Source organism: Ceratotherium simum, chromosome 9, assembly GCF_057802395.1.
Source record: "Ceratotherium simum simum isolate JZ-2026a chromosome 9, ASM5780239v1, whole genome shotgun sequence".
Lineage (NCBI taxonomy): Eukaryota > Metazoa > Chordata > Mammalia > Perissodactyla > Rhinocerotidae > Ceratotherium > Ceratotherium simum.
In genome coordinates, this window is record NC_141908.1 from 33462515 (window position 1) to 33487546 (window position 25032).

Sequence of the window (25032 nt, forward strand, 5' to 3'; positions counted from 1 at the left end):
GAGTCTATTTCTAACTTCTTTATCTGTTCTATTGATCTACATGTCTATCCCTCTACCAGTACCACATTGTCTTGATCACTATAGCTCTGTAGCAGGCCTTCATATCAGGTAGTGCGATTCCTCCCACTTTATTCATCTTTTTCGAGATTGTTTTAGCTTTTCTGGGACCTGTGTCTTTCCATATAAATTTTAGAATAAACTTGTCTAGGTCGACAAAAACCCTAATTTTTAAATTAATTAAATGGATATAATTTACAAGAGACATCTAGAAAATGTTATTTCGGTAATTTGTCTTTTTAAACCATTTTGAGGTATATAGTACAAGTTAGATTAATGAGTATGGCTGGCACTGATTGACTCCTTGGCATTGCAATTTGAAAAGCTGAGTGAGTAATTAGGCTTTTATATTGCTTCAATTAAGGTAAATGGGGGTAAGGAGGTGAGATCGCCATTTGTTTATAGATTTCTACTGCATAGCATGAAAGTGGTTTACTACGAGTATGTTATTCAACCAAATCAACAAGAAAGAGATAACCAACCCAATAGGAAAGTAGATACATAGTATAAACAGGCAATTTTACAACAAAGACATGAAGAAAGATGCTCAAACTCTCCAGTAAGCATAGAAATACAAATTAAAGTCATAGGAGACATTTTGGGGGGCAGGATTTTTTTAAATGTTAAACATGCACAGCCTATAACCAACAATTCTACTTCTGGGAATAATTTATCATACTGAATACTTAAATACATATAGAAATATATAACACAGGATACTGTGTTAGCATTGTTCATAATAGAGAAAAATCCAAACAATCTAAGTTCATAAACATGGGGCTCACCAAGTTAATTGTGTTTAACTATAATACATAATACAATGTAGTCTTTGAAAAGAATGAAATAGATCTATTATGTATTAACATGAAAAGATCTCTAAGATATATTGGATCAATGAAAAAAGCATATCATAGAGTAACATGTATAATAGGGCTACAAATATATAAAAATGCAGATCTATAAATGTGTATAGAGATACTTAAGAATAAAAGTCGTAAGAATAAAAGTCACTGCCAGGTCCAGAAGAACACATACATCTAACTGTTAACAGAGGTTACGTTTGAGAAGGGAATGGGATTGGGGGTAGATTGGGGAGGGTGAGGATTAGAGAAGAGACCTTTGAAGTTTCATTTTATGTATTTCTGTATTGTTTGAAATTATATTTACAATAAGCTTGTTTCAAGCATTTCTTTTTTTTTTCCCCCTTTTCTCCCCAAAGCCCCAGTAGATAGTTGTATGTCATAGTTGCACATCCATCTAGTTGCTGTATGTGGGACGCCGCCTCAGTATGGCCAGACAAGTGGTGCATCGGTGCGCGCCCGGGATCCGAACCCTGGCCGCCAGCAGCAGAGCGCATGCACTTAACCACTAAGCCACGGGGCCGGCTCCCTCAAGCATTTCTTTAGTGTTTATAATATTTTAAGATATGTTGTGTTGTGTGTGTTAGATTAGATTGCTGCCAACATCAAGTCACTCTTCCCGTAAGTCAAATCAAACCTATTTGATTTAATTGAGTGTATAAGAGTGATACATTAGCAGCCCCAAAATCAATTTAATTTCCCACCTAATTTATTAGCCTCTTTTTTTTTTATATAATTTTATTTATTTTTTTTTCCCCCCCAAAGCCCCAGTAGATAGTTGTATGTCATAGTTGCACATTCTTCTAGTTGCTGTATGTGGGACGCGGCCTCAGCATGGCCGGAGAAGCGGTGTATCCTGCGCACCCGGGATCCGAACCCGGGCCGCCAGCAGCGGAGCGCGCGCACTTAACCACTAAGCCAAGGGACCGGCCCTAGCCTCTTTTAGATTTGTGCTGTTTTTCAGGGATTACTCCCAAATATTACTACACAACTCCCTTGGCACTTTAGACAAAGGCGAATCTGGGGCTCATTAGTGAGTCATTCCCTTTGGCTTTGATAAAACAAACATGGAATTTCAGAGGCACAGAAGTAAGCGTTGATCTAGTCTTACACTATAAGCAGCAAAGATTGTAAAAAACCCACCCTCATTTTCATAGGCAGGGAATATTGTTAATCCATTCCTATCGGGGTAAGCATTTTATTTTCTGAAGATTTGTTGAATCTGCGTCTATCCATCACAGCCTCTGGCCTCCTGTGGCACTTGCAAATTGTCTTCCTATGGTTGCCATGTTTATCAGTCAGAGCTTTTGTTTGCAAGCAACTGAAACATCGCTGGCTGTCTTAAGCAAAAGAGAAATTTATTAGAAGGTCACCAGGGTTGACCGAATTGATAAGAGGCCAGATGGCAAGGCTTAAGAAATGGAAATAATCTCAGGGAGGACTACATGACTAGGATGAGCAACCGAAACCCCGGCAACGGTCACCCAACAGGACAACAAGCGCTCTACCTCTGTAACAAATCTGGCCTCCATTTCTTCTCACAACCTTGCATGACAAAGTGCAGGAGAGAATGTCCAATAGGAGGATCCAAAGTCATGTGTCCCCTGAATCTGTCAAGGCCAAGCCAGCTACTATCTCCCACTGAAAATATAAGTATTGGGAGATTTCTCAAAAGGTAGATGTGAGTGCTTAAACGAAATGCCACAGTTTGCATGGTGGCCATGGTTGAGGGCAAAGTTATTTGGCCCAATTATTGACTTATATTAACTTGTTAATATGGTGCTCTTACAGTGATATCAGAGCACTGTTCTTGAGTCACCCTTCCTTTTTCATAAGATCACTCATTTCCATGAAAAAATAGTATATCTACCCATCTCAACAATTACAAAATTGTCTTGTTTCATCAGCAATCAGCGAACAGCCAAATATTGGGGAAGGGAGTGCTTTAAAGTACACAGAAGGCAAAGAGCAGGCTACTATGGAGCTCTTTTTTCCAGCCATAGGAAGTTATAATCAGCTTTAAATAGGTAAAAGTGGTGGATTTTAACAAATGCATTAATGTTCTCTCCCTCCTGAAATCCAGCTAAAATGACACTAAATGGATATATTTGAAAAGATATTTAATATGAAGATTTTGGAAGCTAGAAAGCAGATGTGACTGTGGCAGCTACCTCAGCAGAACAAGAAAGCTAAATCCTGTCCTAGTAGTGAGGGAATCAGAGAAGTAACCATTACACTGTAGAGAAAAATAGAAAAAGCTCAGGCGTTGATAGCTGTACTTGTAAAGTGATAAAAACATGAGGATTGATCAAAAGTGTGTTGAGGAATCATTGTAACTCCCAGATCCATGCCCCACCTCTGATCAGCTTGGCTACTGCTCTTCTTCTCTCCTTATGGAAGACTGGAGAGTTTTTTTTTGAAGAGGACAAAATAGAGGCTCTCTGGACAGGATGAAATCAGTTATAATAGAGTGTGGAGGTGATGTACTAAAACCAGGGAGATTAAGTGGATATTTGCAGTATCCACAGTGGCTAAGGAATGATGAAGGCCTGGCCTTCTTTCCCCACACAGCTCCCATATACAGCCAGGCTATACCTTCCAAGCAAGTCACTGGAAGATTCTTATTTGAGGAATAGGACCAGTCTAAGAACTCAGACCTAAAGACGCTGACATTGAGGGTTTCCCAACAACGGCCCAGCCAGATCACTGTATAATGAAGATCACAGCCAACAAGACTCACTTATGCACTTGGGGCTGCCTTTCATTTTTTTCCTTCCAACTCTTAAATTTGAGCAAATATTCAAGGGTTACTAGAAATTGAAAAAGCATCGAATACTAAAAACAGTGATGAAAATAAATGAACAAAATGAACTTGGAGGAAACACAGTCTAGGCAGGGAGAAGAAAACTCCAAAATCCAACATAACCAATATCCTCATACAGTCAAAAGGAGATATTACATCCATGAAATGTAAGTATCTACTTTTAAAATGATTCATTCCCAGAGAAGAAAAATGATCTTGGAAATTTAAAAACGTGATGGCAGAAACAAAAAACTCAATAGAAGTGTTGGAATAAGTCAGGTAAATTTCTCAGAATGTAAACAAAAAAACAAAGTGTAAGAGATAGGAAAAAAGATTAGGAAAGCTAGTGAATAAGACAAGAAGTTCCAACATCTAATATACAGTAATATGATTGCATGAAGGAGAGAACTTAGGAAACAGAGAGGAGAAAATCAGCAGCAAAATAATCAAGAAAAATTCCTAATACTCAGGGCATGAACTTCCAGATTCTAAGAACCCACTGCCCAACACAATGGTGGAAAAAGTCTTTCAAAAAGACAACTTTGTGATATTTCACAGCAGCCAGGACAAAGAGGAGATTTAACAAGATTCTAGGGTTGGGGAGACAGAAATTCAGGAATCAAAATGTCATCAGACTTCTCAACAGCAACACTGGAAGCTTGAAGTGATGAAGTGATATCATTAAAATTCTAGGGAGAATTATTTCTAACTGAGAATTTATAAATTATCAATCAAGCATATCAGCTAGGATCCTGGCAGGAAAGAGATGGTGCACTCCAGGAGGACAATAGAGGAGGTTTAATAAAGGGACTGGCTGTAAAGTTTTGGGCAGAGCACCATACTACCAGGACACAAAGGGAATAACCACTTACCAGTATCCAGGGTGTAACTGCGTGCAGAGGTGCACAAAACAAGGACTGCATCCTTTAGTAGAGAATGCAGACAACTGCCTCACATGGGAAGGAGGGAGGCCAGGAAATATACACCCCAACCTCCCCCCTCCTGCCTCCCTCCAATCTCCTGCCCATGTTTCCCAGTGGCCAGACACCCTGAAGGCCAGATGGCAAGTGACTCCAATGATAATATCATCTGTAAACTTAACCACCCCGCAGGAAATTGAGTAGGGTGGAGACAGTGTAGAGTAAGTTATAAAGACTAAATTTGTTAAAATGTGTAAAGTCTTTAGAATAATGCCCATCACCTTTTAAACAGTCAATATATCTTAGCTATTAGTATTGTTGTTGTTAGTTTCATCATCGTTATCATCATTAACAGGGAACTATTAAAATTCACATGAAATCAAACATTGACAAACTTTCTAATCATTTTCTAAATCCCTTTCCTCTTTCCCTGATAAGATTCTTCAACACAAATATGTGAAGTGTATTGTAAAATTTTGTTAGCATAAAAAACAATTTTCCATTGACTACCTGTGACTTTTCCAATTTTCTCTAGATTTATTAGTGATGCATCATTTGGAATGAATTTTTATTGGACTTACTGATAGTGATGTGTAATTCAGAAGTGGTGTGACTGGGCAGAGACAACTAGGAGAGACAACTAGGAAGAACTCATTCAGCACTCCCATTTTCCAGGAAAATGTTATGGCCTTAATGGTATCGTCCCCTGAAGTAACTTAATTGGATTACCATAGTGCAATGTTTTGCAAAATAAGTAACATAATCTCCAGAAGTGCTGAAAAGGATGGGGTGAGAGGTAGCAGTGAGCAGAACATGAAACTGGCAAACAGTTAGCCAATGATGATTGAGCAGCTAGAGACTATGGGGGATCGGAATTGGCCACCTCAAAATGTGTCTCTGCCTGGGGGACACTTTGGCCCCCACCCCAACTGACTGACCAGGGGAGTTTGGGATGGGAGGCCTGCCCCCGGAACAGGCCATCACCATAGACACCTTTGGGGATCTGGGTGGGTCCGTGCTAAGCCCATTCTTAATTCTGGTTACCCTTTATAAAAGACATTTATATTTGTAAAGAAAATCTCTATTTGTAAAGGTATCTTCTTCCCTGTACCAGGAAGAAGTGGGGGATGGCCTTATCTAGAAACTTACCAGAACGGAAGGCAAGGACTTAAATCTGCATGATAAACTTACCCATTGTTAACTGTGCTGCTTAGGCAATACACTGTCTGACTCCCACTAGGTTCCTATAGGGAACATCCTCCTGGAGCCAAGGTCATCCATGGTAATGGGCGTTTGAGCTATTTTTTTCAGGAATTGAACCCCTTGTCCACTTCAGGCCTGGTTCAGACCACCAACCCATCAGCTGGGCCCACGCAGACATGTGTCCAATAAGCGACCTTTTGACTAAAAGAGGTTGGATTTCCACCCTCAGAGCATGCTAATGCCAACATTCTGTGAACATGTGTCCTATGAAGAGGCATGAAGCCTGACTATGCTTGCACAGATCATCAATTACCTCATCTCTCCTCACCTCCAATCATTTCAGACCACCTTGCCCCCTACCCCATAAATATCCCTGAGTCCCTATTTTCAGGGAAGCAGATTTGAGATCCATTCTCCCGTTTCCTCACTTGGCTGCCTTGTGATTATTAAACCCTCTCTCCGCTGCAGTCTTGTTGTCTCGGTGTTTGGCTTCCTGGGTGGTGGGCAAAAACGGACATGGTGCCGTAACAAACACATCATAATAAAATAATAGAATTGGGTCAACCTCAAAATATGATTAGTTCAAAACACAAATAGCCATTATTATATGAAACGTATTTTTCAATGTTTCATCTCAAAAGTAAGCAGCATGATGTAAATTTAAATGATAGTGAGATGCCAATTTTGGTCTACCAAATTAGCAAAGATTTTAAAAATTATGCTATCCAATGTTTGTTGGAGTGGAGGGAAAATGGTACTCATACTGAAGGTGATATGTACATTAGTGCAAACCTTTCTAGAGGCAACCTGGTATTATGTATGAAAAGTCCTTAAAATATTCATACCCATCACAGTCTATGTGGAGGAGACAGATATGTAAAAAGGAGAGATGTGTCCCATGTGCTACGGGAACACAGAGGCAGAAATGATTCAAGTGATTAATTGCTCAAGAGAAGCAAAGATAACTTCACAAAAGAGATGGCCCTTGGATAGGATTTTGGAGAAGTAATAAAAGTTCACCTGGCAGACAGAAAAATTTCAGGAGTACTTCTCCTGAATTACACATCACCAAGCAAAAACATAGAGGCATAGAAAGGCAAGGCATTTTTATCAAGAGTGAGATTTTTGATGTGGCTGGAAAGGTGGGCGATAGTGTCTGAAGACAAAGTGTCATCATTTGAAAACCAATGGACAATGAAAAAGAGAAAAGCATCTGCTTTTTAGTTAGATGAACGTTGCTTTCAAATTCATAATGCAGAGAGAAGTTCAGCAATTGCCCATCTGCAGTACTCCTTCCCCTCAACCACCAGAAAACCCCAATCTGGCCAAAAAAAGAAGATAAGACAACAAGGCTGACATAGAGACAAATATTTAGGAAGCTAAAGTGGAATTCATCCCACGCAAAAGGGCCGCCAGGTTAGCAAGGAGCGGAAGAATGGGCATAAGACGGTCAGCGGCAAGTAGCCTGAGAGGCCACACCACCACTTATAAATATTAAGCACTTAAGAATAAAATAATTACATTTATTTTATAATAATTATATTGACTATTTTGAGAAAAACTCAATTTTAATAAAGCAGTGTTTGCCACCTTCACAAGTGAACTTCTACAACCATTCATCCACAAGCGCACGAGAAAGAGGGACAGCAATGAGGGGAAACTGGGATAGACTAAAAACACCAGGCAAGACCTGAATGCAGCAGGTAGCAGTTGGCATAACTGTTGTTAACTAAGAGGAAAAGGAGGAGCGGGTATCTGCCTGCGTTCTGAATCTCCTTTCTTCTTCTTTCCTGGTTTAGAGTGATTTCCTCTCTCCTCCCTCAAAAGTCTCTTCTTCCATCTCCTCATCTCTTCTCATTTGGGAAATCCCTGACAGAGAAGGAGAGGGGCCCGTGCTTAGAGTAGAATTCCCTCAGGACATCCCCGCCCCTCACATCCTGCTGTGCACATTTTCTCTGGGAGGGACAAAACCAGGAAGGGAAGGAAAGAGAGGAAATTCCACTTGGAGAATCCTAAATGCATTATTATCCCTTGGAATGTCTTTCTTCTCTTTATTTCCTCTAACCACCTTAGTGTGTGTGTGTGTGTGTGTGTGTGTGTATGTGAGAGAGAGAGAGAGAGAGAGAGAAGAAGAAGAAGAAGAAGAAGAAGAAGAAGAAGAAGAAGAAGAAGAAGAAGAAGAAGAAGGAGAAGAAGAAGGAGAAGAAGAAGAAGAAGAAAAGGAAGAAGAAGGGTGGGGGGAGAGGGAGGGAGGGAGAGGGAATTTGAAGTTATTCAATTGCCAATTGGTTCGCAATCCTGCTGCCATCTCCATCCTGCTCCCTTGGAGGAGAGAGATATAAGGATACTGACAATTTAAATGGAAGACCTTTTAAAATATGGATTCATGTTTTATTCTAATTTCCAAATGAAATATTCAGGGACTAGTTGTGTACCATAATTAATTTTCCAAAATTAAGAATGTTATCTGGATGATGATACTCCAATAAAATCCTTGATGAGGACTTCTTTGAAAATTGTGCTATAAAGCTCCAAGGGAATTAGCATTCACTGACTGCCTGTAGCCTGCTTGGTACTGGAAGCCTTTCTCATATGTTAGCTCACTTAAATTTCACAGGAACCCTGCAAAGGACATATTTACCCAAATTTTACAGACAAGTAAACTGAAGTTCAGTGAGATAGAGTGACATGCTCAGGGTCACAAAGCTAGTTCATCTGACTTCAAATCTGTTCTCTTCCCGGTACCATACTGTCTCTCTCTTACAAATTATCATTATTATTATGATTGGTATGCTTCTCAAGTTGAAGGTGCTATTTCTCAAGCCACACCTATGAATTCAACGGAATAACTGCTATGTTTGTGGCAGGGCTTTTCCAGAAAAGGGTTGCTTTCAAAGAATATGCTTGTTCATTCAGCAAATCTTACCATGTGTCAATGATATGTCCTGAATTCATTTTTGATTCAGAACATGTTATCATAAAAATGAACTCAAGAAAGTCTGAGAGAAATTTATTCTACCTGGGGAGGATAAAGGAGGGTTTCATGAGGAGAGAGGGAATAAAATTTTGAATAACGAATAGATTTTTTTCTGGTGGAGGGAGAGGAAACATAGATGCATGTGGTATGTTTAGAAATGGCAAATATCAACACCCCATGAAAAATGGCAAAGGTTGTGTGAAAAGCAATGGGCAGGCCTCCAGCACTGAAACTCTGAGTGGATCCAATGACACGGCAAAAATGAAACATGGAAATATATCCTCGTGATACTTGAAATTTCTTTTATGATCATGAGGTAGATTCATGATTGCTGACGTTCCTGACTTTCATTTCCTCCTCCCCAAGCCAAAAAGGGTTAAAAGGCCCACAGTTCCGGGATGTCCTGATCTGAGGCATTCCACGTTCTCACAGGTAGCAGAGATTACCAAACCTTAGATATGCTTCCTTGATAACGATGAGGTACTCTGGAAAGGAGCACACCTGTAACGTTGTGTCGTTGTGTCCTTGACCTTGTGCAAAGGTAACCTCAGCCAACTCTGAGTCATCATCCTTGCCAATCCTTAGAACATGACCAGCTTTAGCGGTTTGGTCTAGCATAAAAAAGAAGTTCCGGAGCCAGAAATACAAATGATCAATAAACATATAAGCATATATTCATCCTCATTGTTTTAGGATCTACCCAAATAACTGTGAAAACTATGGGGCTATAAATCATGTCTCAACATTTCTCCTACTTTTCATATTTCTGTCCATTTGCATTAGACTCGAAGATAATTCCTCTTTTCAGTCCCTCAGCTCTTATTCAGTCTTCAGTTGTGTCCATTCTGCTATTCAACTCATCTGTTGAGTTTTTGTTTCATTGATAGTTTTCATTGCCATCATTGTTCATTGGTTCTCTTTTATAACATTCTGTTCTTGTTTCATGATGACAATCGACTCTTCTCTCCTGCTCTATAAATTCAGCTTCCTCAGATGTTAGTTCTCTTAGCTGAGTATGGTGCTTTCCTTTCATGGTTGTAGGTTTTCCTTTAATGGTTGGTGGTGTTTGGTTTTCACTTCATCTGTGTCTTTGAAAACCCAAGTTTGCCTCTCCGAGAATTCTGCTTCTGTACAACAGAGTCTGCATCAGTTATTGTTGGGAAGGGGTAGAATCTGATGCCTATTGGGATGTTATAGTAGTTTATCTTCTGAAAATACCAGTTTCCCTTCCCTCCTGAGGGTAAAAAGTCACCCAAGGTACTGCCCTGCTTCTGGCTCAAAGTGCCTACCCTCACTGCTCCAGCTAGGAGGGAACAGTTCTGCTATCTTTCTCTTGCCTGAATAGTGCAGATCTGGTTGACCATTCAGGATGCTTCCCCAATCACACTAATGATTGCTGGAGGGATCCTTACTATTCCTTACAGCCACTGCTATACATTCAGAGCAATCCTGGAACCAATCCCACCTTTAGTAGAAGTACTTTCCTGCTTATATATTTTCCTCTACTTAGCTAACTACATCTGTTTCTCTTTGGAATTTTTAAAATTTCCTGCTTGATAATGGCATTTTTCCTGGTTTTTAGTCCTTTTATGAATTATTCTTTTTGAATTTTTTCTTTTGTAGCAGCTGTGGAATTTCTATATAGGAGAGATTGAAGGGCTATAATCTGTTTCTAAGGAGGAGAATTTTAAATCTAATGGTATACATTGGGTGCTATTGAAGTGTGGGTAAATAAATATTTTAAAAATATGTATATAGGTGTTTGTGCTTGTGTATATTTATTTTTATTTATTTATTCTCCCAATAGCACCAAATGGCAAGGTATACCAAATACATGGTAATACACTGATGGTGTTCAGGGCAAGTTACCCCAGGAGGCACCACTTTGGTATGCGGATTATTTCGAGCTGAAGACAATAAGGACTCAGAGAACTCAGGAAGAGTATTTGAGTTTCCCCTCCCAAACTGCCTAAAGAATTTAAAACAAAAGATCTGTTTCAGGAAGGAGTTATTATCATGATGGCTATAAAGATAATGTAGGATAGAGGTTACAATAGAAAAGGCACCAACAAGCCCATCTTATCGGAAGTTCTGTCTCTCTGGCCACATTCTCTGGATGGCCCTGTGAGGAGTTGCCAGACAAACATTTACATTTATAAGGGAAATCTCCAGTTGTAAAGGTATCTCCCTCTCTGTATTGGGAAGAGGGTGGATGACCTCATTTCTAGAAACTTATCAATGTGAAAGGTGAGACCTTAAATCTGCATAATAACCTTACTCTTGTTTACAGTGTTTTAGTGGTAATCTCCTGTAACTGACACCCCCACCCCCAACATCCTCCTTTGTCTTTAGCTGAAGATGGTATTTAAGATGAGAATTTCTGCTATTGTGTTGAGAAACGCAGCATCCCTGCTTTCTCCCATGTATACATGTTATTGAACTTGGTATTATTTTCTCCTGCTAACCTGTCTTGTTAATTATTTGGCCAGCCATAAGAACCTTAAGGAAAAGGGCAGAGGGAGATAGTCCCTCTGTCCCAACAACACACACACACACACACACACACATATTTTGCCACTGGATCAAAAAGTCTCTTCCTTTAAAGCAGATTGCAACCCTTAAGTCTCACAAATAAATTCTTTTTACTGGTCCAAGGAGTCATAGAAGTGCATGAATGAGAGGATTCCTGAAAAGAGTCTTGAAGTTTGAAGCAATTAAGGAAAAAAAAGTGTTGTAGACAGTTTCTTGGCCCTTAAGAGGTATCCTCTAGCTTCCATGATAAAATTCAAACTCCTTAGGTTTGCAAAGAAGACGTGGCTTGTGCCTCCCTCTGGCCTCATCTCTGACTACTTCCCCTTCTCCTACTATGCCCTTTTCCCCAGCTATACTGAAGAACTTATTGTTTTCCACAAGAGTCAGCTGTTTGCATTTCTGAACCTCCACATACGTGTTTCCCTTTGCTTAGAACATTTTGGCCCTGGTAAGATTGTCTCATCCAAATGTTAACACTGTTTAAAGCTAATTCTGTGTTTAAAGAATTCAATTGGTAGTGCATTTGTTGCAATTAGCTACCGTGTTTCATCTCATGGTATGCAATATTGTCTTCCATTTCAAGGATGCCAGAGCATGATTTATGTGCCAGCCGCCCCTTGATCCTAAGGCCATCAATATCTCCGAGTGTTGGCTCTGCAGTGACAGGGTATTAGATAGGTATGAAGGCTTTCAGAAAACACCCCCTTTCCCCTCTCCGGGAGATAACATGTTGATTTTATTAACGATGTATGAACAGGAATCAACAGACTTGGGTCATAGTCCAGACTTAGATAAATATGACCTTGACAAGCCAAGACAGTTTAATTTCTCCAGGCCTCCGTTTCTACACTGAGGGTGTACCCTCTACATGAGGGTATTAGAAAGAGTCTCCCTGAGCTCTCTCAGGTTTCAAATTAAATAACAGATCAAATAATTTTTTTAATTTCTAAATTAATTTAATTTTATTTACATTACATAAATTACATTGTCATTTAAATAGTCAAATAATGCTGATAAAAAATACCCCCCACGAATCTTGGAATTCTTCCTTCTCGTTCGTTACACTGCTGCACAGTATTTCATGATATGGCCAAGCCATCGTTTATTTAGTCATTTCTTTGTCAATTGACATCACTGTTGCTTCTGATTTGTCTTGTTATATGCAATGTTAGGCGAAAGATCCTGGTAATAAGTTGTGTATTTTCTAATGTATATCTGCTTTACTTACAGCAAAAAAGTCTGTGCTCTGGGCTCTGTCCCCACCATAAATTGGCTAAGGAGAATTAAAACAAAAGTCTCCAGTGTACGCAGATAAAAATCCCCTTGAGGTGAGAGCTAGAGAATAGTGACAAAGTGCATTCACTTAAATGCCATAGGAAATCTGACAATTGCAACCTGGAGCTAAATGGACATCAGCTGTGGGCAGTGTTCTCTTGGAAAGGATATCAGGGCTGACATGTAGGATACTGACTCCTTTGAGGTTTGGGCCAAGGTTGAGCATGAAAAGGGTCTTGGAAAGAGGAGTAAATCCTTGAGAGAACGCTGGCACCTCACAGCAAGGTGAGTTTTTGCTGAGTCACTGGAGCCATAAAGACAGGAGACAACAGAGAATCTTTTATCTTGCTCCTCACATGGCACTGTGGGTCCTGTGAAAGAAACACGTGTAATTACTGACCAGAGCAGGAAGGGATCTGGAAGTTCCTCTCTTCTGCTAATGAGGAGACTGACTCCTCCTTCAGTGACCACCTGACTTGAAGTGTTGACACTAGTGAGAGAGAAGCCCTCAACCAATGGAGGGCGACACTCCAAAATAAAATAGCAAAAGGAAAAACAAGACGAGTCCTATTGAAAGTGTCAAACAGGCCAAGGAAGATTGGTGAACTGACTTCAAACGCAAAAGGAAATCTATGTACTGAACACTACTAAATGCCAGCATGATGCCAGGGGCTTTTAGAGTCAACATCTCCTGTGGTCCACACAAGTACTCTAAAAGGGATGTTATTACAGATCCCCATTGGGCATATGAAAACACAGAGACTCAAAGAGGTCCTTCTTTCCTTCCACAAATATTTGTCCAGAGTCACCAGGTACTATTCTTGGCACTGTGGATACAGAGGTAGACAAGGAGATAAGGTCCCTACTTTCACGGATTTACATCCTAGTAGAAGATGACAAATAATGAAATAAACAAATGAGTGGAAATATAAACAAATACATAAACAAGAATGAATATTAGATTGTGATAAATTCAATGTAGATATTTAAAATAGGGTGATATTGAGGGAACTTCTTGGGGTGATGGAAATGCTCTACGTCTTGATTGTAGTGGTTACACAATTGTATCCCTTTGTCAGAATTCATAGAATGGTGCACCTTATGAAGGGTGACCCACTGTGTGTAAATTATATCTCCATAAGCTTGACCTTTAAAAAATAAGATCCTACAATAAAAGGTGACAAAAGGCTACTTTAGATTAGACAACAAAGGCCTCACTGAGAGGGTAGCAATTAAGTTGAGATTTGAGTACAAGAAAGAAGATGAAGGGAAAGATCATTCCAGAGAAAGGAAAGAGTAACTGCAAAATCCCTACAATGGGAATGAGCTTGGCATGTTCACGTTAGAGCAGGGTGGGTGAAGTGAGAGACGTGAACAAGAACCAGAGCATGGGGGGTTTTAGAAACCAAGATCAGGAGACTGATGTTATTTTTAGTGCCATAGGAAAACTTAAGTTTTTAAGCAGTGGGGTTACAAGTTCTGATTTATGCTTTTAAGAGATCTTTCAGGCTGCTATGCAGAGATTAACTTGCAGGGAGCAAGAGTGGAAGGAGGGAAACAGGAGGCTATTGTAATACTCCAAGCAAGAGAGTATGGTGTCACGGATGAGGATGGAAGCATAGAGATAGCAAGAGGCAGATATAATACAATATATGGTATTATATTAGTTAGAGTAATGAGTAAATCCCAATCTCAGTGGCTTAACACAGCAGAATTTTGTTTGGTATTTTTGACTGGTGTGCTTCTCTCTATCTGCTCACATAGAGAATGAAATTCCTTCTACCTATTGACTACTCTCTCCTCTAGGGCCATGAAAGTCCTCCTCATTGGGTCATCGGATGGCAAATGAGTGACCACCTGTGGGAGATTTCTATGAGCCTGGTCTGAAACTGTTAATACAGTTAACTCACTGTATTGGGTTAACCCACACTCTATTAACTAGAACTAGCCACATACTGCATGTACCCAACTGTAAAGGAGGCAGAGAAAGGTAGTCTAGAACTGTGCCCAGGTAGAAAGGGAACCTGGTTTGGTAATTACCTAACAATCTCTGCCACCATTTTGTTTTGGAGGTAGAGACAGCAGGACATGGAAATAGATCGGATGAAATTGATGAGAGGAAGGGAGGAATCAAGAAGGAAGCCTCAAACTTCTCTCACTAGTGATGCTTGGTAACAGCGATGAAAGAAGATCTAGGAGATGTGCTTGATCCCTCTCCTTCCTTTAGCCCCACCTGTTGTACTAAAAGAGGGGATGATGAGTGCAAGGAGACACAAAGATCTTGCCCATAGTAACTAAGCAGAACATAAAGGCAGAGAGGAAGTTATTTCTAAATGGAAGCTGTCCCTGATAATATAGAGTATTTCCTTGAAGAAAGGTGCACTCACATGGCTAATTACACCTAGTACTTAATAAACAGAGCCACCAGTCTCTGTGGCAGCAGGCAGCAGCTACTCTTGCCAGTGTTATCAGTACTGAAGATGCTAAGACCAAAAATCTTCCTGGTAGATCTTCCCTTCATTGTGTCACAGGATGTGGAAAGACGAGCATAGTGTTACCTTTAACTAAACCCTTTTCAAAAACTTCCAAGTATGGGCTGGCCCGGTGGCTTAGCGGTTAAGTGCGCGCGCTCCGCTACTCGCGGCCCAGGTTTGGATACCAGGCGTGCACTGACGCACTGCTTCTCTGGCCATGCTGAGGCCGCGTCCCACATACAGCAACTAGAAGGATGTGCAACTATGACATACAACTATCTACTGGGGCTTTGGGGGAAAAAAAGGAGGAGGATTGGCAATAGATGTTAGCTCAGAGCCGGTCTTCCTCAGCAAAAAGAGGAGGATTAGCATGGATGTTAGCTCAGGGCTGATCTTCCTCACACACACGCACAAAACTTCCAAGTAAAGAATCAAGCCCACTAGATAACTTTCCAAGTAGGAAATTGTGAACTATTGAAGTTCATGTTTTATTAATCTTTATATTCCCACCTAGTATATAGCATAATGCTTAACATAAACTATGCCCTCTGTAAACAATTGGAAAAATTAAATATTTATGAAGAGGCTAAAGTCAAGACTGATTACATATATAACAAGTGCCCTGGAGAATTATCCAAAAGCAACCATGTATGACATGTAACCTCAGCGCAAATTTATGAACTACACTTTGGCTTCGACTTTGATCCCATTTTGACTAATCTCATTCTTCTTGGAAAGACTGTTAATCCTATCACCCATTTAGCTGATTAGATACACAATACTCAATTTTCTTAGGTGCTTGCAAAATTTTAATACTCCGTTCTAGTCATGATTTTTTTTAGTTTTTTTTTTGTTGAGGTAGCATTGATTTAATGATTTTTTTGTATTTGTTAACAGTCTCATTGTCATGTCCATTAAGTTAATGCCTTTAAATAAATATATGTATACGAATCATAACCTTTTTTCATTTGCTACACAAATGATACATATTTATTAAACAAAATTTTATAAAATACAAAACAAAAAACAAACAGAAGTAATTAGAAAGCACCCATAACTCAACCATGCAGAGATATTTGGCATGTGTATGTATATCCTTCTGGACTTTCCTTTCATATATATTTACACAAATTCCCCCTTTATCAAGATAGGATTACTCTGAATATTAATTTTAGTATTAATACATATGAAATTACTTTTAAAAAATATTTAAAATGCATATTTTAAGTGAGCATATTTTAAATTTGTTTTCAAATATGTGTGCTTGTTTCTTTCTTCTGGCTTCATAAATCATAGTAATTTTTCCTGAAAACAGCTGTAGGTAAGACTTATTCTGTGGGCCCCAATAACAAAAATAAGTCCAAGTTTAACTAAAAGGATTTCAGGTCAACATAAGTAAGGGCAGCATAGCAGGGATTCACAACACAGGTAGAATTCGAACCAGTTTATCTCTAAGTTCCCAACACGGAGTTCTGTGATTCTCTAACTAGAATAAAAGAAGACAAGAGGTAGGGAGAAGGAGGCAGAGTTTTCAAGACTTATCAGAGGTATAGGGAACAGCTTGATTGGAATGAATGCCTATGGGGGAGTACTGGGAAATTTAGAAGGCAGATTGGGGAGCTGTGTGTCGTAAGCAGGTGGGGTAGGGGAGAGGGAAGATATTAAGTACATTAATCATCGTCTCCTTCTCCTCTCCTTCTCTTCTTCTTTCTCCTCTTTGTCTTAACTTTTACATCTGAATGTCCCTAGACCTCCAACCTTCTGAAGTCATCCTTTGCTTAAAACCCCTATAAGCTCACCTTTTCCTATAAATCAGGACAGATTAAGTTATGCTAACAGTAATGAACAACCCCAACATCTCAATGACTTAAAGCAATAAAAGTTTCTATTTGGTTCATGCTACATAACATTAGAAATCAATCAGGGATCCAAGTGATGAAGCAGCCACCATCTCAAATGTTTCCCTCCAAGCCAGAGGGAAAAAGATTTCTGGACCATCAGCAATCAAATGTTTGTCTCCAAGATAACATACATAATTTCTGCTCTCATCTCATTGGCCAGAAGTAATCATATGATCCCACTATACCACAGAGGGACACAAAGTACACTCTACTCTGCTGGAAGATGGATAACCAGAAATACTTGGTGGGCATTGCTAATGACTATCACACTATATATCTATGGGAAGTCCAATGACAGTTTCAGATCTCTTTCTGACATATATTTCCCCATAAACTCAAAAGCACATTATTCTATTCGGTGTCATATTCACTTTCTAAAAGCTTTTTGATATAAAATAATTGAATGTTTCACTTTTCCATATATTTCCCATTGTTCTATGTAGGCTTTGTGGGGGAGGAAGAAATTTTCCTCTACCATTATAGGTTCTTCTGGGTGGTCTAAGAATTAAATTGACATGATACAGATTAATAGGAGAAAATCAAATTTAATTGCATACATATGGAAACCCCACATACATGAGAGGTTCAGAAACAAAAAAGTAAAATGAGATACATATGCTATCTTGAGCTAAGGAATGGGATAGGAGTCTGGGGCTTCAGAGGAGAGGAGGATAATTCACAAGATGAAAAGAAGAGCAAATATTCAGTAACTAGAGGTTTGCCATACCATACAGATAGATCATAAAAATTTATTTCTGGTAATAAGTCTTATTATGCACAAGTCCCCCAATTTAAATTCTTTAAGGGAGAGGTAAAAGTCTCTCTTGAGCCCACAGGGTCTCGATTGCCTTTAGCTCTCGATTGCATGCCAAAGTGGCACACCTTGGGGAGGCCTGTTCTGAACCCCTTCAGTCCCGCCTTTGAAAATTCATGAGAAGTTTCACATTCCAGAAGTTGGGTTGGTAGATTGCTTCATCTCACTGAATCAGTCTCTTGGTTTAGAGAATAGGTCAGTCCAATTAAACAGCAGAGACCAATTTCAGAAGGCAGTGATGCAGCTGGGCTCCCAAAGTTAGGTCTATGGTGTAAGCAATCACATATTTGGTAAGAGGCATTTCTGTGGAAACAAAAGGAAAACAATGGTTAATGATTGGAGCAGACTAAATCTCAGTTTCTGAGTTCTGAAGGCAACCAGTTGAGGAGATTTCTAGATGTCCGGCTCTCAGCATTTTCAGATGGAGTGAGGGTAGGCAGTGGCAATCTGACAGATTTTCCTAGTTTTCAGTTTGAATGTCTCTGATGATCTTTCTGCATGGCCCGTATAGCAATAGGTGTGAACATTGTCCATATATAAGCTGCTGGAGTGATTTCTCTAAAATTTATTCAAGTTGTGCAGCTTCAGTTTACAGGGCTTCAGGAAAAAAGGCAGTTTTAGTTTTCAATGATTCCAAGTCAAAAGGTGGGACAAAATAGGATATGTTCGTTTGGAGGGTTGTAGCCAGGTATTGGAGGAAACTGGAAGAATCCCAGATCTAGTCCAGTTTACAAGAAGTAGAACTATAATCCACAAACGTGTACTACAGTTTCTACTGAAATATAATTTTTCTCTCTGAAATTACCTCCATTTCTACCAAAGATAATCTCAGTAAGACTAATTTGTTTGTAAAATGTCTGCTTTTAAGAAACTTGGCCTCTTGTTTTCATAAGTGCAGCAAGAATAGTGATTGATCATATAGGCTCTTTTAAATCTGCTTTGCTGGTACCCTTCATGAGGAATCTCCAGATTGAACTTTTAAAGGCCTCTTGAGGTCAGGAAACCAAGCTAAACACTTGCCATCAGACTTGTCTGCAATGTCTATAGATTTGGGTGAATTCCTCTCTTCTCCACGTTTCCAAAATATCCTGAGGTTCCTGCACCTGCCAGGAAGTGACCTTCCTTACTCACCTGGTAAGGCTGCTGGGAACCCTAGAAGCAAGGAACCAGGCCAATATTTCCAAGGGGCTTTATTGGCTCCATAAAATCAATCTTGGTTCCTTAAAGCTGTTTGGACATATTTGAGTCTGTGCATAGTCTCTCTCAAGTATGATAGTTCAGTCAAAGCCTAGGTAATATAACCAATTTCCAAATGTGTCCTACTACAAGGAGAACAGATTCTTATTGAACTTATGCAAATAACTACATTGCCATGAAAATAAGAATACTCGCTAAATTTCTGAATTCTGGAGGGATCAGGTAGGGAGAAAAAGATAAATGTTTCTATTCTGCTTACAAAGGTATAATTTACCAATTGCTGTAGTCATAGTTGGCTTAGAAGAAAAAAAATTCCTTATATCTGGAAAACAAACAATTAAAAAAAGTAATATTTCAGACAAAAAATCATAAAAAGTATAATCATATTTATCAGTTCATTCAGTCCTGTGTTATTACTTCTTGTTCTTTTTTTGTGTGTGTGTGAGGAAGATCAGCCCTGAGCTAATATCCATGCCAGTCCTCCTCTTTTTGCCGAGGAAGACCGGCCCTGAGCTAACATCCATGCCCATCTTCCTCCACTTTATGTGGGACACTGCCACAGCATGGCCTGACAAGCAGTGTGTCGGTGCACAGCCAGGATCTGAACCCAGGCCACCAGCAGTGGAGTGCACGCACTTAACTGCTATGCCACGGGGCCAACCCCTCTTGTGCTTCTTGAATCCAATTTTTCCATTAGTTCTCTCTACTTTGTCTGATGATTGAGGGTGATAGGAATAGTGATAATTCCAAGATGTTTGCAGGGTTTTCATTAAGGCTCACACGATTTGCCCAGTGAAATGGGTGCCTTGATCACTGAAGATGTGGAAGATATACCCCAAGTGGGAAACACATTTTCTAACAGTTTTCTTTACCACTGTGAGGGCATCAGCTTTATGGCAAGGGAAGGCTCCAATCCATCTGGAAAACATATACATACAATAACAAAAACATATTGATAACCCGTACTAAGTGGCTGTTGAATAAAGTCCAGCTGCAGGTGTTCAAAGGACCCAGAGGGAAGACATCTGAGGCGTCTGGGGACAGAAATAGTTTTTCCTATAGTGAGTAAAGGAATGTAAAAGCCAAAAATTGGCGTTAGCCAGGGAGCCGGGAAGAACCAAGCAGCCATCTCAGGTTTCCCATAGCCCCAACTGTTTGTTTAATTTACAGCCATTGTTTACCCATCTAAATTTCTCTGATTCAGGAGCAGACTGTTGCCATGTTACAAGGACATCAGGATGGCAAAAAATCTGGCATTTAGGGGTTAACTTTTTGTTTTTGTTTTTGCAGAAGCAAAATGGACTTCATCCACATGTCTAGAACCTTTATAGATTCTGCTGTTGTTGCCTTTGCACAAAACTCAGCTAAGTCACTTTTCTGATATTTAGGTTCAGTCCTTTTAGTGCGAGCCTCAATTTTGATGACAGACAACATTTTATATCAGGACATTTTAGAATTCCAGGAATTTCACATAACTTATGGAACTCTTATAACATATACCTATACAGACACAACATAAGGAAGCCTTAATGTTATTTCTTATTTGATAATGTTTCTCATGTAATTTAACATATCAAATAAGGCTAATTAGTTTAATATTCCTTTTTTTGTAAGGAGAGAGAACAGGTCTTTTGAGATGTCTCAGGACCCTCTGAAAAATCCCGAAGTTAGCTAGAGGTCAAAAAAGACTTCATTTAGAATTTGATTTTAGGAAGTTCATCAAAAATATCAAAGAGGTTTTATATTTTTTGTGTTTGTTTGCTGAGGAAGATTCACCCTGAGCTAACATCTGTGCCAATCTTCCTCTATTTTGTATGTGGGTCACCACCCCAGCATGGCTGCCGATGAATGGTGTAGGTCCATGCCCAGGACCTGAACCCATGAACCTGTGTTGCTGAAGTGGAGAGTGCCGAACTCAACCACTATGTCACCAGGGCCCCTCAAAGGGGTTTTAAAACACTTGGCCTAAATAGGATCACAGATCATTATGAAACTTAATATTTAACTATCTATCTAACCAAAGCAACAAAAAGATTGCAAAGACAAATATAGAAGATTACATAGCTGCAAAACCTTAGTTCCTTGAATAGAAAAGATTCAGCTTTTAACATAAAGCATAGGAAATAGTTCTCATAAAATTCAAAAAGGTAAGGAAAAACCTTTTACAAGAGATGAAGAGTTATTTTAAGAGATGAAAAGAAAATTAAGTTCCTGTTTTATATAAATACACTACTGATATTAAAGTCTGTTTTTTTTTTAAAGATTTTATTTATTTTATTTTTTCCCCCCAAAGCCCCAGTGGATAGTTGTATGTCGTAGCTGCACATCCTTCTAGTTGCTGCATGTGGGACTCGGCCTCAGGATGGATGGAGAAGTGGTGCCTCGATGCGCACCCGGGATCCGAACCCGGGCCACCAGCATCGCAGTGCGCGCACTTAACCACCAAGCCACAGGGCCGGCCCAAGTCTGTTTTTTTTTTAAACTGTTAATTTAATTTTAGCTAACTTGACCACACAAGGTAAAATTTTTTCTCTCTCTCTTTCTGTCTTTATTTTTACTGAAAACACGCATTTTATACTAAGATGTTTCCCTTATTTGAGTAACTTTAATGACATATATTAATTAGAATCTTTAACTCTTAGAAACCTTAATTTCCAGTAAAAACTAAGAAGTAAGCAACTGTGAACTGTCTGCCATACCAGCATTCTTTAGATCAGCAAATTTATGAATTCATTTCATAATTTCTAGAAACATATGCTTCTTCATAGCACAATCTTTCAGTAAAGCACGACATGTTTACTATCAGACCCAAATTTATCTTTTAGTTTCTCTGTAATAAGAAGTCAAAAGTAGGTAAACTTAGACTTGTTTAGCAATTAATGTTTCAATATTTTATCTTAATTGGAAATGATCTAGACATTTAATGAATTCCTATCATTTAACTTAACTAAGCAAAACTCTAAGGTTTCAAGTTACCAAAAAGATTTTGGAGTTATTTTTAAGTACATGTACCATAACACAATTATTGTTAAAAAGTTCACCTAAATTTTTTTTTTTTTTTTTTTTTTTTGCTGAGGATGATTCGCCTTGAACTAACATCTGTTGCCAATCTTCCTCTTTTTTTTTTTTATGTGAGCTGCCGCCACAGCATGGCCACTGACAGACAAGTGGTGTGGTTCCATGCCTGGGAATGGAACCCAGGCTATTGAAGCAGAGCGCGCTGAACTTCAACCACTAGGCCATCAGGATTGGCCCACTAAAACCCTTTTTATTTTACTTGCATGTATTTAGTCTACTTGTTCCCAATAATTATGTTTAGATTACCTACAAAAACTCCATAAGACACTAGACAAAGTCAGCCCTTAATTTTTTTTGCTGCCAAATTTTATAACCAGGATAACATGAATTTGTTTGACTTTTAGTAAACCTAAGTGGAATAAAAGTTTTATATTTAATGCTGGTAACTCTAAAGACATGTCTCTTTTAATTAAAGCTACAAACTTAAATTGGCTTTAATACTGAATATTTTCCTGATCTTGAAATTCCTCTGGGTTAAATTCTGTTATATTTTTGACAGTATACTCAATTTACATAGTACTTGTTTGTTTTTAAGCCAATTAAATAGAGCTCTCTACAAATTAAATTTGATAATACCATCCAGAAGTAGAAAAATATCACACACTTACAACATACATATATATAGACACACATACATAGAGACCCCATAGCTATTGTTTTAAAATTACTGCCATGAATTAGGTATAGTAATACAAAGCTCACTAGTCTTGAAAAAATAGTTGGATCCAAATCGTGTTTCTGGAAGATGGAGTAAATTAAGGCTGCTTGCTTAGATGGCTAACGCTTTTTTTCCTACTAATATTTGTGGAGAAGACACCTAAGGTGCTAGATTTTGGACAAGGGCTCTTCTACAGACTTTTGTCTCTTTTTTCCTTCAGTCTTGGGAGTTGGGAATGGTTTAGATTAGAGTTCCCAGAGAGGTTGCAGCTTTTTGAGATAAATAGGGGAGGATCTGGGGATTAGTGAAAGAAAATGGATGGTATACGAACACCTCTAGAGCTGCATTTCCAGTTTTTCAAAGATGCGAAAGGTAAAGACAGTTGCTCTCAATTTCTCAGAAACTGGGTTGTAACTTAAACGACATCGTAGGTTGATCTACCTCTTCAACAACGTCATACCTAATTTTCTTCTTTCCCTCTGGGTACATAGTTTTATTTTAACTTAGGGAAGAAGGCCTATAAAAAATTCCTATCAGGTCTGAATATCAGCTTCCAATTCGATCAAATTTTTGACCACAGAGCTACTAAGAAAAAATCCTTCTAGGGGCCAGCCCCATGGTGTAGCGGTTAAGTGTACACACTCTGCTGTGGTAGCCCAGGGTTCACAGGTTCGGATCCCAGGCGCACACCGACGCACTGCTTGTCAAGCCATGCTGTCGCGGTGTCTCATATAAAGAGGAGGAAGATGGGCACGGATATTAGCCCAGGGCCAATCTTCCTCGCCAAAAAGAGGAGGATTGGCATCGGATGTTAGCTCACGGCTAATCTTCCTCATGGAAAAAAAAATCCTTCTAAATATCTTGCCAGTTTTTAGCCAGGACAAACACTAAATATTTCTGACAATATTAAACAATTCCATGAATCCAAGAGGTGTTCTCAAGGATTACTACCTTCCAAAGATCCAGAGTCACTCCCAAAGATAGCCAAAAGAAAGAACCAACAGCCTGCATATCCCAGGCAGACAGAAAGCCAAGCCAAGACCTTAGTACACAAAACAAGACAAGGAAAAAGGCAATAGCCATCCCTGGGAGAAAAACAGTCAATAACAAATGGGTCTGGATTTGGAAAGGAAGGCACAATGTGAAATTTTATTTTCCTCTCTTGACTGGCACTATGCAATGGCCATTGATCTTTCTAATTCTTTTCTGCACTTGGTAGGATCTTCTGAAAGTAAAGGTAAAAAGGCTTTATAATTCAAAAGATCTGTTGTTGTCCCAGGGACGTGAATTCCCTGGGTGGGCATCTAGGATATAGCCACAAAAGACATTGCAAAGGAAGGCCTGAAGCTAGTAGAGCCTGATTTTAGAATCCAGCAAAGCAAGCCCTACTTCCTGTTCCACGTGCTTCTGCTAAATTCATTTTCTGGCCTTCAGCATTTACATGTAACCTGTACAATTTTAGAGATTAGGCTGGAGTGCTCTCTGCAAATCTTGTAGGAAAAAGGAAGCTAAAACAGGCAGATAGGGCCAGATTTTAAGAAGGGGATTTTACATTGGATTTTTGTTTTAAGTCTAAATTTTTGTTCTTTCATTTTGTTAAGGAGTCCCTAAGTCTAGCTGTTATATATATATTTTTTCCCTTTTCTTCTTAAGTTCCAGACAACTGTATTTCCAATACTCTGGTTTTTTCAAATGTCTGAAGGCAAATAGAAAAGGATCTGAGTGGACTTTGATTTTTGTTCTAATTTTTGTCCTTCTATCTTAGTAAGGGAGTCTTAACGGCTAGCCATGAAACCAGTATGAGCACTCTCTAAAAAAATTTTTTCCAATTTAGAAGTTTTTCCCATTTAAAGGATTCATCATCTGCCCATTGATGAGTAGGATCTTAATAGAGACTCAAACCAATAAGCCTTTTTATGGCTTAACCATGGAGGCAGGAGGCATCCCCAAAAGGGAGCACAAAGGATGCAGCCCTCCTAAGATACAAAATGTACACCCAGAGTTAGACCAAGAAAGTAAAGACAGTAACTATGAGGGGCCCTGTTTTTAAACAGCCATTCCAAAATACAGGGAGCTGTGTGTTTCCCTACCTTTTGAACAGAATAGTGTGATTTTTTAGATTCCCTAAGCCCCGATCCAGAGCCTACTTGGTCACCCGCCAGATGCATATGCATCCAGTGGCTGGCAGAGACAAAAGAAAACAATGACCATCTCTCAGAACAACAGGATCAACAGAAAACAAGAGTACTCATCCCAAATCTTTACCGGAGTTGACTTTTGCCC

At 39.2% G+C, this 25032-nt stretch overlaps 1 long non-coding RNA gene across 1 annotated transcript in view; it reads right to left on the minus strand.

Annotated features, from left to right (window-relative positions):
• Positions 1-17527: 17527 nt before the first annotated feature.
• LOC147916261 (uncharacterized) overlaps positions 17528-25032 on the minus strand; it is a 57774-nt gene continuing 50269 nt past the window's right edge. Inside the window, exon 4 of the long non-coding RNA XR_015553195.1 lies at positions 17528-18119. This is a non-coding gene — a long non-coding RNA (uncharacterized LOC147916261). The remainder of the gene's footprint in view (positions 18120-25032) is intronic.